The 16,029-nt window shown below is 36.9% G+C and overlaps 1 protein-coding gene across 1 annotated transcript in view; it reads left to right on the forward strand.

Moving 5' to 3' along the window:
• COG5 (component of oligomeric golgi complex 5) overlaps window positions 1-16,029 on the forward strand; it is a 298,141-nt gene that overhangs the window by 25,017 nt on the left and 257,095 nt on the right. The gene's annotated exons all lie outside the window — the stretch shown is intronic.

Genomic DNA, 16,029 nt, shown 5'->3' on the forward strand with positions numbered 1-16,029 from the left:
TGGGCTCAGGAAGGATCCTGGGACTGAGTCCAGAGGCCCATATAGAGTTCTCCATGGGGAACCTGTTTCTCCCTCTGCCTAGGTCTCTGCCTCTCTCTATGTCTCTTATGAATAAATAAATAAAATATTTAAAAGAGAAAGAATGCATAGTATTCCATTTGTGTATGTGGACCACATTTTCTTTGTTAATCCATTGATGGACATCAGGGTTGCTTCCACCTCTTGACTTTTATGAAGAATGCTGCAATGAACATGGATGTGCAAATATCTCTTGAAATCCATCCTTCTTTGAATTGCTTTGGAGATATCCCCAGACCACATGGTAATTTTATTTTTAATTTTTGTGGATCCTCCATCCTGTTTTCAGTAGTGGCTGCACCAGTTTGCATCCCCACCAGTAGTACCCAAGGTTTCCAGGTTTTCTGCATCTTCATCAGTACTTTTTATTTTCTGTTCTTTTGGTATTGGCCATGCGAATGGATGGGAGGTGGTATCTCATTGTGGTTTTGACTTGTATTTCTACTATGTTGAGTGATATGGAGCATCTTTTCATATGCTTGTTGGCCTAAGTATATCCTAGGAATGCTATTGCTAAGGTTATGGGATTTCTTATCTTTAGCTTTATTATGTAATGCCAAACTATTTTCCCAAATAGGTATACTCATGCATACCAGCAGTATATGAGTTGGCATTAGTTTGTATCATTGCCAACATTTAGTGTTGTCAAACTTTTTAATTTTTGTCAATATTTTGAGTGTGTGATGGTTTCTGTTTCGATTTTCAGGAATTACCAAAGAGACTGAATACCTGAGATAAGTTCTCGCTTGTGTGTTTCACATATCCCTTTGTGCTTGTTTTTCTCTTTCTTTATAATATCTAGAGGGATAGAAGTGAAATTTACCATTTTTTCTTTTAGTGTTGGTGTTTAGTTTTGTTTTGTCTTCTTTAAGAGAACTTTCTCTACCCTGAGCTCATGAAGATATTCTGTACTGTTCTTTGTCATATGTTTTGGTCTGTAATATACCTGAAATTGTTTCTAAGTTTACTGATCTATTTTTTTTAATTTATTTTTATTTTATTTTATTTATTTATGCTAGTCACAGAGAGAGAGAGAGAGAGAGGCAGAGACATAGGCAGAGGGAGAAGCAGGCTCCATGCACCGGGAGCCCGACGTGGGATTCGATCCCGGGTCTCCAGGATCACGCCCTGGGCCAAAGGCAGGCGCTAAACCACTGCGCCACCCAGGGTTCCCTACTGATCTATTTTTTAAAAGTGTCTAATCTGCTGTTATTTCCATCCTTTGTATTTTTGATTTTATATAATGTGTTTTTTTATCTCTAATATATTTTTTTAATCTTTCTTTTCTATAATTTACTTCTTGAACACATAGAGTATACTTACAATAGATATTTTAGTATTTCAGTCTTCATTATTTCTGGGTCCATTTTTTGTTGACCTTTTTTCTCATTATGGGTATTATTTTTTTACTTATTCATAAGCCTGGTAAGTGAGGACTGGTTTTGATTCTTTGTTAGTGCAGAGCCAGAGAAGCCTTTGGCCTAGGGCTAATTTATAGTTTAGTCCTAAATGTTTATTGCTAGGTCTTTATACTGTGAGCTCTGTGAATTGTTTCAATAATTCCTTCCCTGTGTTTCCTCTTATACATGTATAGATTGGTACTTGTGGCCATCCTTGCAGATAGCCACAACCTCTCCTTCCTGTCCAGTTCCCTGTCCATAAATTCTAGCTTTTCTGGTTCTTCTGAAGTCTGATCTGTGTTTCCTCACTGTGAAGAGACGGTCATGTTCTGTTTCTCTTCCCTTTCCCTTTGCTGGGCCCTAAAAATTGTCTCCCAGCAGTAAACTAGGATAGTTAAGTTCTTTTTCTTTTCTTTTTTTTTTTCTTTTCTTTTCTCTTTCTTTTTTTAAGTAATTTTCTAGTTTTAAGTAATCTCTACATCCAACATGGGGCTTGAACTCACAGCCCCAAGATCAAAAGTCACATGCTCTACCAACAGAGCCAGCCAGGCGCTCCCAAGTTCATTTTCTTTCTTCCAGAGATCACAGTTCTGTGCTATCTGTTGTTCAGTGTCTGGAAATAATTTCATATATTTTGCTCAATTTTCTAGTTGCTTAAGATGGGAGTGTAAATCCAGTCTATCATTCCATCATGTTAGAAGTTGCTTTCAGTTTTAGAGCATGTAAGTCACCTGCACGTGACTTACATAATAAAATACATAATAAATAATATGACTTACATAAATAAAATCTTTAAAAAAAATTCACCACTTTAAAGTGTATTTTTAACTGTAAAGTGAGTGGTTTTTACTGTTTGCACAAGATTATGTAACTAGCGTGTCTAATGTCAAAACATTTTCATTATCCTGAAAAGAAACTTTATGCCCATTGGTAAACACTCCCCTTTACCCATTCCCCACCGACTCTCCAATCTGCTGTTTGTCTCCATGGAATTGCCTGTGCTGGACATTTCATTTCACACATCACACATTTTGTGGCATTATTTGTCTGGCTTCTTTCACTTAATATAAATGCTTTCAAGGTTCATCTTTGTTGTAGTATGTTTCAATACTTCATTCCTTTTTAAGATCAAATAATGTTACATTTTTTGGATATACAACATTTTTGTGTATCTATTCAATTTGTTTTCCCATTACTTGATAGATATTTGGGTTGTTTCCATGTTTTGACTAAGATGAGGAAGAACTGTTATGAATATTTTTGTATAAGCTTTTCTTTTTTAAGATTATTTATTTATTCATGAGAGACACAGAGAGAGAGAGGCAGAGACACAGGCAGAGGGAGAAGCAGGCTCCATGCAGGGAGCCCGATGTGGAACTCAATCCCGGGACACCAGGATCATGCCCTGGGCCAAAGGCAGGCGCTCAACCGCTGAGCCACCTAGGAGTCCCTATTTTTGTATAAGTTTTTATGTAGACATACTATTTTTGATTATCTTGGGTGTTTACTTGGGAATATTTATTCATAAGGTCACATGCTTCCTTTTGTTTAATGTATCAAATTAATATGTGTACAACCTTAAACTTATATGATGCTATATGTCAATCATTTCTCAATCTCTGGAAAAAGAAACTTCTGGAGGAATGCCAAACTATTTTCCAAAGAAGCTGTACATTTTCCATTCCTGCCAGTAAGGTGTGAAAATTTTAATACCTTTATTTCTTACCATCACCTTTTTTCTTTTTAATATAGCCATCTATGGGTATGAAGTTGTACCTCATGGTTGTTTTCTTTTCTAGTTACTTTTTAAAGAATATTTTAATTTATTCATTTGAGAGAAAGAGAGTGACCACAAGCAGGGTGGGGAGCCTGAGGTGGGGCTCGATTCCAGGACCCTGAGACTGTGACCTGAGCTGAAGGCACGTGCTTAACCAACTGAGACACCTAGGCTCCCCCCTTCATGGTTGTTTTATTTGAATTTCTCTAATGGCTAAAGATACTGAACATCTTTTATTGTGCCTATTGTCCTTTTTTAAAAAATCATTTTATTTTTTTACAGTGTGTTACTAGTTTCAGGTATGCAGTACAGTGATTCAACAATTCCATGCATCACCCTGTGCTCATCACAATAAGTGCACTTCTTAATCCCCATCACCTATTTAACCTATCCCCCTACCCACCTCCCCTCTAGTAACCATCAGTGTTGATGGGAATGCAAACTGGTACAGCCACTGTGGAAAATATTATGGAGGTTCCTCAAGAAGTTAAAAATAGAATTAACCTTATCATCCAACAATCGCACTAATGGATATTTACCCGAAGAATAGAAAAACACTAATTCAAAGGAGATGTGCACCCCTATGTTTACAGCAGCATTATTTACTATAGCCAGAATATGGAATCAACCCAAGTGTCCTTCAGTCAATGATAGATAAAGATGTGGGGGGGATCCCTGGGTGGCTCAGCAGTTTAGTGCCTGCCTTTGGCCCAGGGCCTGATCCTGGAGACCCAGGATCAAGTCCCACGTCAGGCTCCCTGCATGGAGCCTGCTTCTCCCTCTGCCTGTCTCTCTGCCTCTCTCTCTCTGTGTCTCTCATGAATAAATAAAATCTTAAAAAAAAAAAAAGATGTGGTATATATACACATGAAATATTAGCCATAAAAGGAATGAAATCTTACCATTTGCAATGACATGGAGCTAGAAAATATAATGCTAAATGAAGTAAGTCAGTCAGAGAAAGACAAATACCATATGCTTTCATTCATATGTGGAATTTAAGAAACCAGACAAGCAAAGGGAAAAGGAGAGACAAACCAAGATATGGACTGTTAATTATAGTGCCTATTAGTCATTTGTATATCTTCTCTGGAGAAATGTCTATACAAATGTTTTGCTCATTTGAAAAGTTGGTTAACTATTTCCTTCTTCTTCCTTTTTTTATTCTTTATTAGTTTCTGCACTTTGAAAGGTATCACTCCATTATGTTCTGGCTTCTATTTTAGTTGTTGAAAAGCTTTCATTCTGACCTGGACTTTTGAAGGTAATCAATAGTTTTCCTCTGGCTTAGTTTTCCTCTGACTTATTTTAGGATTTTCTCTTGCTTTTGATTCCCTTCAGTTTCAGAATGTGGTTCCTTTTTATTTGTCTCAAGTGTAATTAGTTTTTCTTCTTCCATCTGTTTATCTCTTTCATCATTTCTAAGCCATGATTTCTTCAAATATATATCATTCTTTCTCTCCTTTGTCTGTAGAATCTGATTAAATGTATGCTCAACTTTCCTTGTCATCCATGCCATTTACTCGCTTTTCCTTATTTATGTGTTTTTATCTTTCCTGGACTTTTTTCTGATTATGTTTTCATTTCACTAATTGTTTAGCCAATGATAGCCTGGGTTAAACTAATCTCTTATTTTGCTAAATTTTGGTGTAGTTTATTTTTTGAAAGTTCTATTTTTATTTTCCTGAAATGCTGTATGACTTGTCCTGTTTCTTGTGTTCTGACTTTTACTTCTTTGAGTATATTCTGCTGAGGTGTTCTGTTACCTGACTCTGGGAGGTACAGTATTCATAGTGTTTGTAGATATGTTTATTTTTGTAGTATGTTTGCTTGTTTGTCTAATGGAGTTGAATTTCCCTAGGTCCCTGGTTATCTTTTGCTGTGTGCTTGACCTTTTTTTTTAAAGTTATTTTTTATAATATTCGAGTCCTTCAGAGAAGATTGGTTTTGCTTCTCTATAGCATCAGAAATCGCTGTCAGTCCAAAAACAACATCAAATTTAATCAGTTTTAACTGTCTACTCTACTTGGCCTCAGAGGCTGTCAAGATGGAGTTTTCTAAGATTAGCAAATGCTCTCAGATTACAAGTGGATTTGCTTCTTTTCTCTCTGGTTTCTCTTGTGCTTCACTTTTAGCTTGGTATTCCTATTTGTTCTGTCACTTCTTTGATGCTTTTCAGACTTTTTAAAAAAATTTTTATTTATTTATTCATGAGAGACAGAGAGAGAGAGAGAGAGAGAGAGAGAGAGAGAGAGAGAGAGGCAGAGACATAGGCAGAGGGAGAAGCAGGCTCCATGCAGGGAGCCTGATGTGGGACTTGATCCTGGGACCCTGGGATCACACCCTGAGCCGAAGGCAGACGTTCAACCGCTGAGCCACCCAGGCGTCCCCTTTTCAGACATTTTTACATGTTGTACAACATTTTTAGTTGTTTTCAATGGTAAGCTAACAACCTAGTCTGCCATACGGAAAATAGAAACATGTCTCATCTTTTCTATAAAACAAACATCAGATTGTTTTATTCTCCTGATAAAATTATTCATTAGTTTCTTAACAAGAAATAGAATCAAGTGTCAAGTCCTTAATCTGACACATAAGCCAATTCATGATATGGCCTATGCTTGCCTTTATCAACTTTTCTCTTTGCTAGAAATTCTCACATTCACTTCTTTGCACATTTTCTCTCCTCTCTAACTCAGAATGTTATTGTCATTCAACAGATTCTAATTGATGTGTCAATTCTTTTGTGAGGGCTCCTCCTGCCCTTTCTTCTGGCAAAGCAGAATATTTCTTTTTAATTTTTTGGTTCCTTTAATATTCTTTTTAAAATTTTTATTTATTTATTTATTTATTTTGGTTCCTTTAATATTCTATAGATACTTCCATTTTATTACTTTCTACATAGCTTTTTCCTTTTTTATATTCTAAGACTGATCTCCTTGAGGGCTGTAATCATATATTGTTAATATTTAAATCTGTAGCCTTAGCATAGTGTTGTTATATACCAGACAGTTAAATGTTTAAGAAATGAGTAAAATGATCTTTGCCTTACTCTGTGCCCCAGTTTTAATATTTTTTCTAAATATGTAGCATATGTTACTGAACAAAACATACGTGGTACTAAATTTTTTTTAATGTCCTTATACATCTCTCCTCTAACAGCTTGAGAAGTATAGCATGTGAGAAGAGTTTGGATGTCTCAGTCTATTTCAGATAGAGAAGAGATATTTTTGGGTTATTTCAGGGATAGCTACTTAAGAGTATGTGGGGCAGTGAGGATGCATGGGAATCTGTCCTAACAGCCAAAGAGGAATCCTGAAACAGTGGGACATGTGTGCAGTGAGACATTGCTTGGCCTGTAATGGCAGCACACGTTCACGCTTTTCTGTGACTCAGGCTCTATGTGTTTGCATCTCTCTCTGTCTGTTACTTTTTCTTGCTGCCACTACGGATTAACTCTCATTCTTTCATTGTTTCTTCTCACTCTTGGTGCTTTTGTCTCAAGATTTCTGCTTACTGAGAGAGAACTTCCCTAAAGAGAAGAGTGATTACCAGTAACAAATTTGGGCAGTTCTTGTGCAAGACAATGTCATAGGCCACTGGTGACAGACTTCTGTGGTTTCTGTTTTCCCGTTCTAATCATTTGTGACTGAGGTCTCAAGGTCATATATGACCTGAAGTTTGGTGAACCATGTATAGGGACCTGAGCAAGCTACTTTGCTGAGGAGTAAGGACAGACACTGTAAGTGCCCAGAACATTGAAAGAGTTCTCTCCTGTGAGTTAATGTTTTAGTTTTATGTTAAAATATATGTTAAAACAATACCTTCTTATAGTTAAGTTGGGATTTAAATATTGCTTTTTAGGGTAACTTTCTCATTTTATACCTAAAATCATGGCATTATGTTCAGGGGAATTCTTTCCCTTATGAAAGAACAGACTAACATATAAGGATGGTAGATGTATGTTTAATTTTAGGCAATGATTTAAAATTTGATTTTTTTAAAAAGATTTTATCTATTTATTCATGAGAGACAGAGAGAGAGAGAGAGAGAGAGAGAGAGAGGCAGAGACACAAGCAGAGGGAGAAGTAGGCTCCATGTAGGGAGCCCAATGTGGGACTCGATCTGGGGTCTCCAGGATCATGCCCTGGGCCGAAGGCGGTGCTAAACCACTGGAACACCTGGGCTGCCCCAAAATTTGATTTTTCAATTAAAATTTTAATTTTAGTTAATTCCTCGCTTTTAGCTCCAGATCTTAAACCTGTCAGAAATCATGCATTTCTTTTTTCCCCCTTTGTTCAATACACTCTTTTGACAGTAAGTTTTAAGAATCTATTTTTGCCTCTTAGCTAGCTGTTAGCAATAAAAGAAATTTTCATGTTTATGCAGGATTTTATAATGAATGAAAAATGTCAAGTATTCTGAATCATTTCACCCGTTATAATAATTATGTTTAGAATTATGTATCTCATCATTTTATGAATAAATAAACTGAGGTTCTGAAAGGCACATATTGGAATTCATAAAGCCTGTGTGCAGCAGTGTTAAGACTGCGAAATGAGATTTTGTTCTCTAAATTTAGTATTCTTTGCTTTTGATTCTGTGGAATACATAAAAAAGGTAGACAATATTGTTTCTGTTCTCCAGAAGCTTGCTGTAGGTAAAAAAAAAAAAAAAAATTAAGAACGAGTACAGCTTTATAAGTACTGATGAAGTACATACACTATTCTAAGACTTAGGAGGCCTGACTGCTATTCTTCATTACTCTGTGTGGTAGTGAGTGAACTTGAGTATCTCTTTCTCAGCTTTATTGAGATGTAATTGGCTTATTGTTTAAGTTTAAAGTATATAACATGATAATTTGATACATATATGTACTGTGAGGTGATTACCACAATAAGGTTAGTTAACATATCCTTCACCACTTATAATTACCATTTTTGTTGTGGTGGTGGTGGTAGTAGGGTGATGGTGTAATTTTTTACACTGAAAGTTTGAAGTGGATCTGTGAATTCCCTTCCAGCTCTAAAATGCTATGATTCTGTGAACTTGTGATTCTTGTTTTTAATGAATATTTTTATTTTTTATGGTTACACAAGCATGAGAGGTCAGGATTGTTTGTGTTTCAGATAAATGCTTTATTTTTATTATTATTAAATATTTGGCCTAATTTTCTATACCCTTATTTTAAAAAAGATTATACTAGAGGGACAACTAAGTTAAATAATTTTGGTCAAATTGTTATAAAGGAAGAAAGAGAGGAAGGGAAAGTAAAGAGAAAGAAATATGCCTATGTACATTTTGATATCTTTATTTCCAGTATTTTTCCTGGATTGACTTCTATGCAGGCTTACCTTAGGAAGAAAATTCATCTTAGAAATTTGCCTCCTTTAAAAGTATTTTGAAGTCTAGGGGCTCTTTGGAAGCTTATGTTTTAACCATTTTTATTCTGTTCACTTTGTCTACTTATTTCTGTTTTGAACATTGGGGAAACTTTAATGTTCCTGTTTAATCTTTTTATTCTTTGAGCTCCTAATTCATTTAAATACATGTGGTATAGGAGAGCAAGAAAGAAAGAGCTATGAAGTTGTTTTTGCCTTGAACATAAAATCACTATGATTGTTCTCTCAATTATTTGAAGAAAGTACTTTCACATTTAATTCTTTTTGCTTTTTATCCCCATTTCTCTTTCCAGAAGCCTTTTCTTTCTCCAAGTAGAGGCTTCTGACTTCATCTATATACATGAATACATGAGTTGAATTTAATTATCACCCCAAGAATCATCTATCTTAGCTCATTTTAGTAACATTGTTTGCTTATGAACTGCTTCAGAATTTTCAGAAAGGAATTTGAAGAGCTTATTATCTCTTATATAGAGTATTTAAATTTTTTAACTTCAAAATTATATAAAAAATCAGTTTTTAAATTTTCAGTATAGCAGCTTTGTTGAGATGTAATCCACATACCTATTATATAACATTTTTATCTTCTCAATTTATTTTTTTTAACTTTTTATCATTTTGCTTTTTAAGCCATACACATATTAGCTTTTTAGTGGAAAGTTTTTATTTTTAAAAAAAATTTTTTTTAATTTTAAATTTTTATTTATTTATGATAGTCACACACACACAGAGAGAGAGACAGAGAGAGAGAGGCAGAGACATAAGCAGAGGGAGAAGCAGGCTCCATGCACCGGGAGCCCGACGTGGGATTCTATCCCAGGTCTCCAGGATCACGCCCTGGGCCAAAGGCAGGCGCCAAACCGCTGCGCCACCCAGGGATCCCAGAAAGTTTTTAATTTAATTTTTTAACTTTGAAATTATATAGGTAAGAAAATTTGAGAAAATATTTTAATAAAGAAGAAATCCTCCTTAAAACATTTTCTCTTTTCTCTGTGTTTATGTTTTATAGATACGTTGCTTTCATCATATACTTTAATAGGCTCCTTTTTAGTTTTCAGTTAACGTGGTTTTAAATAATTTTATCTACTTTATTGTAGATAAGATTGGAATGATGCCTTATTTTACTGGCTGTGTAATTATCCACTAAAGAAGTGAATGTGCCAGGAAGGAAGGAAGAGGGAAAATAACAGCAACATAAAATGCTGGTGTCCCCAAATACTGTAAAAAGAGAGAAAGCAACTACTGTAGCAAAACCAAAGAATCTGTGCTGTGAGTGATTTTGTGCTAGTTCTGGACCGTGCCTCCAGGGGGCATAATTGCTTTTGTTCTGTTCTGGGAAAGCCACTGTCTGTCTAAACTGTCCGTCCAATCACCTTGAAACTGCCATGCTGTGAGGAAGCCCCAGCTTATCATGTGGAGATGATAGGTGCAGAAGCACCCAGGCACGAGGCGTTGGAGGGAAGCCTTTGGGTACTGTCCACACCAGCCTCTCTGTTATCAGGGTGCCATAGAGTCAGTAATCCTAGGTGATAGCACATGGAGTTTTTGAACCCTACCTAAATTACTGACCCACAGAATTGTGAGGCATAGCAAATAATTTTAAACCACTGAGTTATGGGTTGATATTTTTTTTCCTGCAGCAATAGAGTAATTGGTAGACCTGCCAAACTGATTTTCAAGGATAGAGACAGCCATCCCAAACAAGAATGCAGGGAAGATTGTCTCTGCGAATCTTTCGTTCAGAATCTGATTGTGTACTTGGGAATGACTAGAGAAACACTGAAGTAAGACTGGTGATGAGCATTAGAACTGAGATTAAATGAAGGAGTATAGTAGGTAGTGGCTGTATATTTTGACAAATAACACTCAACTGTAAAAAAATGGTAGGAAAGCATGTGCAAAACAATTTTTTAAAAACTATTTGTATTTGTAGTGTGGGTTTTGTATTGAGATGTTTTCTTTGTGTTGTGCAGCAGAGCAAATGGATAATTTTAAATTATTCTAATTCTGTTATTTTTTGTGTCTTTGAGAGCCAGAAATCTCTGTGGAAGAAATAATGTAGAGATGTAAGTTAGAGGAATAAGTAAACATCCTGTGCTCCTAATTTTTAATTTGGAAATATCAGTATGAACTCATGAGGTATTTCAATTTTATCTTGACATATATATCACATATGTATATATATTTGTACATATGTATATGTATAATATTAATCTGAGAATGTTTTCTGTATATTATGGAATAAAGCAAATGAATATTTATGTGATGATTTGATTCTGACATTTCCTAGCTATGTCTGCTGAAAAGTCACAGAAATGAGCAAACCTAGTTCCCAGAATGTGTTCTTGAAATGCTGTTGACTTCTAAAAGAAATCAGGACTTCTTTGATAAATCTTTGATTCCACGTGTGGGGCATGAAATATATAAAGTGATCCTAGAATATTTTTATACTGTGTATCAAGGAAGCCATCAAACACTACTAACTAGAGTTAGGACAGAGGATTGAGCCTCTGGGGGTGATCAACAATCTCAATTTTAGCACTGCAAGTCCTGGATCCGGGGAAACCTTCTAAGACAAATTGGTATAACTGATCCCCCTCAGAGGCTCCCACTGGCCACAAAGAGACAGGGTGAGAGCATCTGCAAGGGTAAGAGCCACAGTGACTTGGCATGTTTTTTTATGTTTAAATCTCTGAGTTCATACTGACAGCCAGAACAAAACCCTACTAATTGTTCATTTTTGGTGGATATCAGGAAAGCAGTCTTTAATCTTGAAATCTGATAAAGCGCTGAGTGAAGTAAGTCAGTCGGAGAAGGACAAACATTATATGTTCTCATTCATTTGGGGAATATAAATAATAGTGAAAGGGAAAATAAGGGAAGGGAGAAGAAATGTGTGGGAAATATCAGAAAGGGAGACAGAACGTAAAGACTGCTAACTCTGGGAAACGAACTAGGGGTGGTAGAAGGGGAGGAGGGCGGGGGGTGGGAGTGAATGGGTGACGGGCACTGGGTATTATTCTGTATGTTAGTAAATTGAACACCAATAAAAAAAATAAATTAAAAAAAAAAAACACACACACACACACACAAAAAAAAAAAAAGAAATCTGATAAAGCAAGGGAAAGAGGCAAATATTTATTTTTACTTTTCTGTATGAACAGTACCACCAGGTAAACAAATCGTAGGTGAGGTGAAGTTTCTTTTTATAGAGAAATTTTATATGCTAGCAAATAAACACAGAATGATAGAATTGCAGTAAACTGTATTTTACTGGATTTGGCATTGAGTATCTGTGTGACAACACAGAAAGAGAGAAAATCACATGTGTGCCGTACATGTACCACTACTTAAGGGAAATGCCCAAAATATTAACCCTGAGTCTGATAAAGGTGCCTACATCCAACTGATGATTCTGATGTACAGGAAACATGGAAGACAGAGGAACATGTTCAACTGCACTGTGGGAATGCACTAAGTGAAACCTAGTCTGTGGGAAACTGTATGGAACAGATGGTGGAATATATTTAGCCGATTGCAAAGAAAAAGTAAGAGATGGATGAAGGAACCTATATAGATTTTTAAAAAGGCAAATTTAAACCATAGCAGTTATATATGTACACTTCAGTAATAGAACCATAAATAAAACTAAGGGAGTAGCTACCACAAAAACCAGAGTAGTGGTGTTTCTTGGTTGGGATGGGAGAGCTAGAGGAGAATGAATGGAGGGCATCATGACTGGGATAGGATCCATACATAGAAGGCTTCTATAGTCATTGACATGGTGGTTCTGATCTGCACAGTGGTTCTAAGTTCATTTAGCTGTAATTTCTATTTATTCATCCATCCATTCATTCATTCATTCATTCGAGACACAGAAAGAGAGAAAGAGAGAGAGAGGCAGAGACACAGGCAGAGGGAGAAGTAAGCTCCATGCAGGGAGCCAGACGCGGGACTTGATCCCAGGTCTCCAGGATCGCGCCCTGGGCTGAAGGCGGCACAACCGCTGAGCCACCCGGACTGCCCTGGCTGTAATTTCTGTGTGTGGTTTTCTGTGTTTGTAATATCTGTATCTATTTTATTTATTTATTTTTAAATTATTTATTTATTTGAGAGAGAGAGAGAGAGAGAGAGAGAGAGAGAGAGAGCGCACACAAGCAGAGGGAGAGGGAGAAGCTGACTCCCCAAGGAGCAGGGAGCATGACACGAGGCTTGATCCCAGGACCACAAAACCATGACCTGAGCCAAAAAGCAGATGCTCAACCAAGCCACTCAGGTACCCCTCATTATCTATTTTAAAGACTATTTTTTAGAGCAGTTTTAGGTTCACAGCAAAAGTAAGAGGAAGAAGAAGGTGTCTCCTATATCTCCTATCCCCACACATACATGGCCACCCCCTTAATCACCCATATCCCCTCCCCCCATCCCACAGTGGTACCTTTGTTACAATTGATGAACCTACATTGACACATCGTTATCTCCCAAAGCCCATAGGTTATGTCAGTGTTCACTCTTGATGTACATTCAGTGGATTTGGACAAGTGTATGGTGATATATATATCCATCATTATAGTGTCATGCAGAGTATTTTCAGTGCCCTAAAAATCCTCTGGACTGTGCCTATTCATTCCTCCAAACTTTGGCAGCTGCTGATCTTTTTCCTTTCTCCATAGTTTTGTCTTTTCCAGAATGTTAGATAGTTGGAATCATACAATATACACCCTTTTTAGATTAACTTCTTTCACTTAGTGACGTACATTTAAAGTTTCCCTCTGTGCTTTTTCATGGCTTGATACCTCATATCTTATTAGTACCGAATAATATGTTTGTATTATATTTGGTTATAAAAGTCCCAAATAGGGACTTTTATAGCACCTGGGTGGCTCAGTTGGTTAAGTGTCTGCCTTTGGCTTAGATCAAATCCCAGAGTCCTGGGATGGAGTCCCATGTTGGGCTCCCTGCTCAGCAGGGGGTCTGCTCCCTCTCCGTCTGCTGTTCCTTCTGCTTGTGCTCTCTCTCTCTCTGACAAATAAAAAAATAAAACCTTTAAAAAAATAAAGGTTCCAAATAAAAAATAAGGAAGGGAAATTGACTGGAGTGGAGGCCACTATATTAGAAAATGGTGGCAAGTGCTGCCTCATAGATTATCTAAGACTTCTTGACTGAGGATTTTATTAAATGCCTTTGTGAGAAGATTTAACATAATCTGTCAGTAGAGAGCCTCTGAAGTTTATTAAAGAGGGGGGCTGGAGTGCTGAAAACTGTATTTCTAAGAAGATAAATATAGCAGGATGGATTTCAGTAAGAGATCGGAAAACTAGCTAGTAGACCACATTGTGAAGGTGAAGGTAGTAAAGATTTGGATTAGGTGATGTTTGTAGAAACAGAGGTAATGTGACTCTTGTGTTATGTGACATAAGAAGAGTCAATAAGACTTGATAACTGATTAAATGTGGTTACAAATAAAAGCATTAGAAATAAGCTCAAAGATTCCATGTTTGAGGGCATATCCTTTATTGCGTTAGGTACTAGGGAATTCTGGAAGGACAAATTCTAGGTGATTAGATCTAAGGTATTTCTCCTCATGATGATTTTAGAATCCCAGGGGAATGATTACTAGGGATTCTGCATTTGAAACTGTTCATTTAAAAACGCTGTTCTGGGATCCCTGGGTGGCGCAGCGGTTTGGCGCCTGCCTTTGGCCCAGGGCACGATCCTGGAGACCCGGGATCGAATCCCACGTCGGGCTCCCGGTACATGGAGCCTGCTTCTCCCTCTGCCTGTGTCTCTGCCTCTCTCTCTCTCTCTGTGTGTGTGTGTGTGACTATCATAAACTAAATTAAAAAATTAAAAAAAAATAAAGTGGAAAGGCCTTAATTTTAAATAAATAAATAAATAAATAAATAAATAAATAAATAAATAATAAATAAATAAATAAAAATGCCGTTCTGACAAGCAAGAAACTGGTAACAGTGATTGTTTTTGGTAAGTGCATATTTGGGACATAGAGATAGATATAAGGATGACTTTTTTTTATTTAAAAAATTTTTTTTAAAGATTTATTTATTTATTCATGAGAGCCACACAGAGAGAGGCAGAGAGACACAGGCAGAGGGAGAAGCAGGCTCCCTGTGGGGAGTCCGATGTGGGACTCTATCCCTGGACCCTGGGATCACGACCTGAGCCACAGGCAGATGCTCAACTGCTGAGCCACCCAGGCATCCTGACTTTTTTTCTTTTGAATCTTGAATTATGTGCTTATATTACTTACTCAGAAAATAATTTTATTTTTTTATTTTTTATTTTTTTATTTATTTATGATAGTCACAGAGAGAGAGAGAGAGAGAGAGAGAGAGATAGAGAGAGAGGCAGAGACACAGGCAGAGGGAGAAGCAGGCTCCATGCACCGGGAGCCCGACGTGGGATTCGATCCCGGGTCTCCAGGTTCGCGCCCTGGGCCAAAGGCAGGCACCAAACCGCTGCGCCACCCAGGGATCCCAGAAAATAATTTTAAATAAAAGATAAATGCCCAAATCTTCCAATTTTCAGAGATAGTTGGCATTCTTTTATCATCATAAGTGCTTTAGACTGTAGTTACTCAGAAGAGCATTCAGGTAAGCATGTTTAATGATTGGTTGTCTTTGACTTACATGTTTGTAAACTTTGTATTTTTGAATAAATGTGTGTCTCTGTATGTTGTGTGGGTGCCTGTGTGGTTCTGAGTGTGTGTGTGTTTCATTCAGAAGAAAATGTTCATAGCTGGAGCCTCAGCGGTTTTCCTAGTGCTTTTAATTCTTACTGCCTCCAGTTATGATTTTCCTCAGACAGGAAGATGTTCTTCTTAACCAGCTTCAGGGCCATAAAGCTGGTGGTAATGCAGCAGGATAGACTCTCTCTCTTCATTATCATTATGATGCTGAGGGTCACTCCATATCTATTATTCCATCAGTCTCCCCTCTCCTGTCTCTCCCTCAGGCAAATGCTCTGGATCCAGCTTCTATAATAAAGTGTCCTGAAATACATGAGTCTTCATTTTGTGTCTTAGTCTTTTGGCTAGGTAAAGATTCAGTATTAGATCTGGTGATGAAACGGGAAGAGGAGATGACGTGTGCGTATATGATAGTTTTTTTGTTTTAATCATTCTGTTTCATAATTTGTTATTAGTGATAAAAGAACCATTAGGAAAATTCAAGTAGGGCATACTTATTCCTTAAGGTTTAGTGTAATTGGGAGAAGTTTTAAGTCTGTTCCCTTATGGACCTAGAAAAGAGAAACCAGGTTTGGAAACAACTATATTGTTAAACAATAACAATAGTAGGAAGCAGATGGCCCTAGCATGTGGCTCTCAACCTTGGTTGCACATTGGTACGAC

This window comes from Canis lupus, chromosome 18 (assembly GCF_011100685.1).
Source record: "Canis lupus familiaris isolate Mischka breed German Shepherd chromosome 18, alternate assembly UU_Cfam_GSD_1.0, whole genome shotgun sequence".
Lineage (NCBI taxonomy): Eukaryota > Metazoa > Chordata > Mammalia > Carnivora > Canidae > Canis > Canis lupus.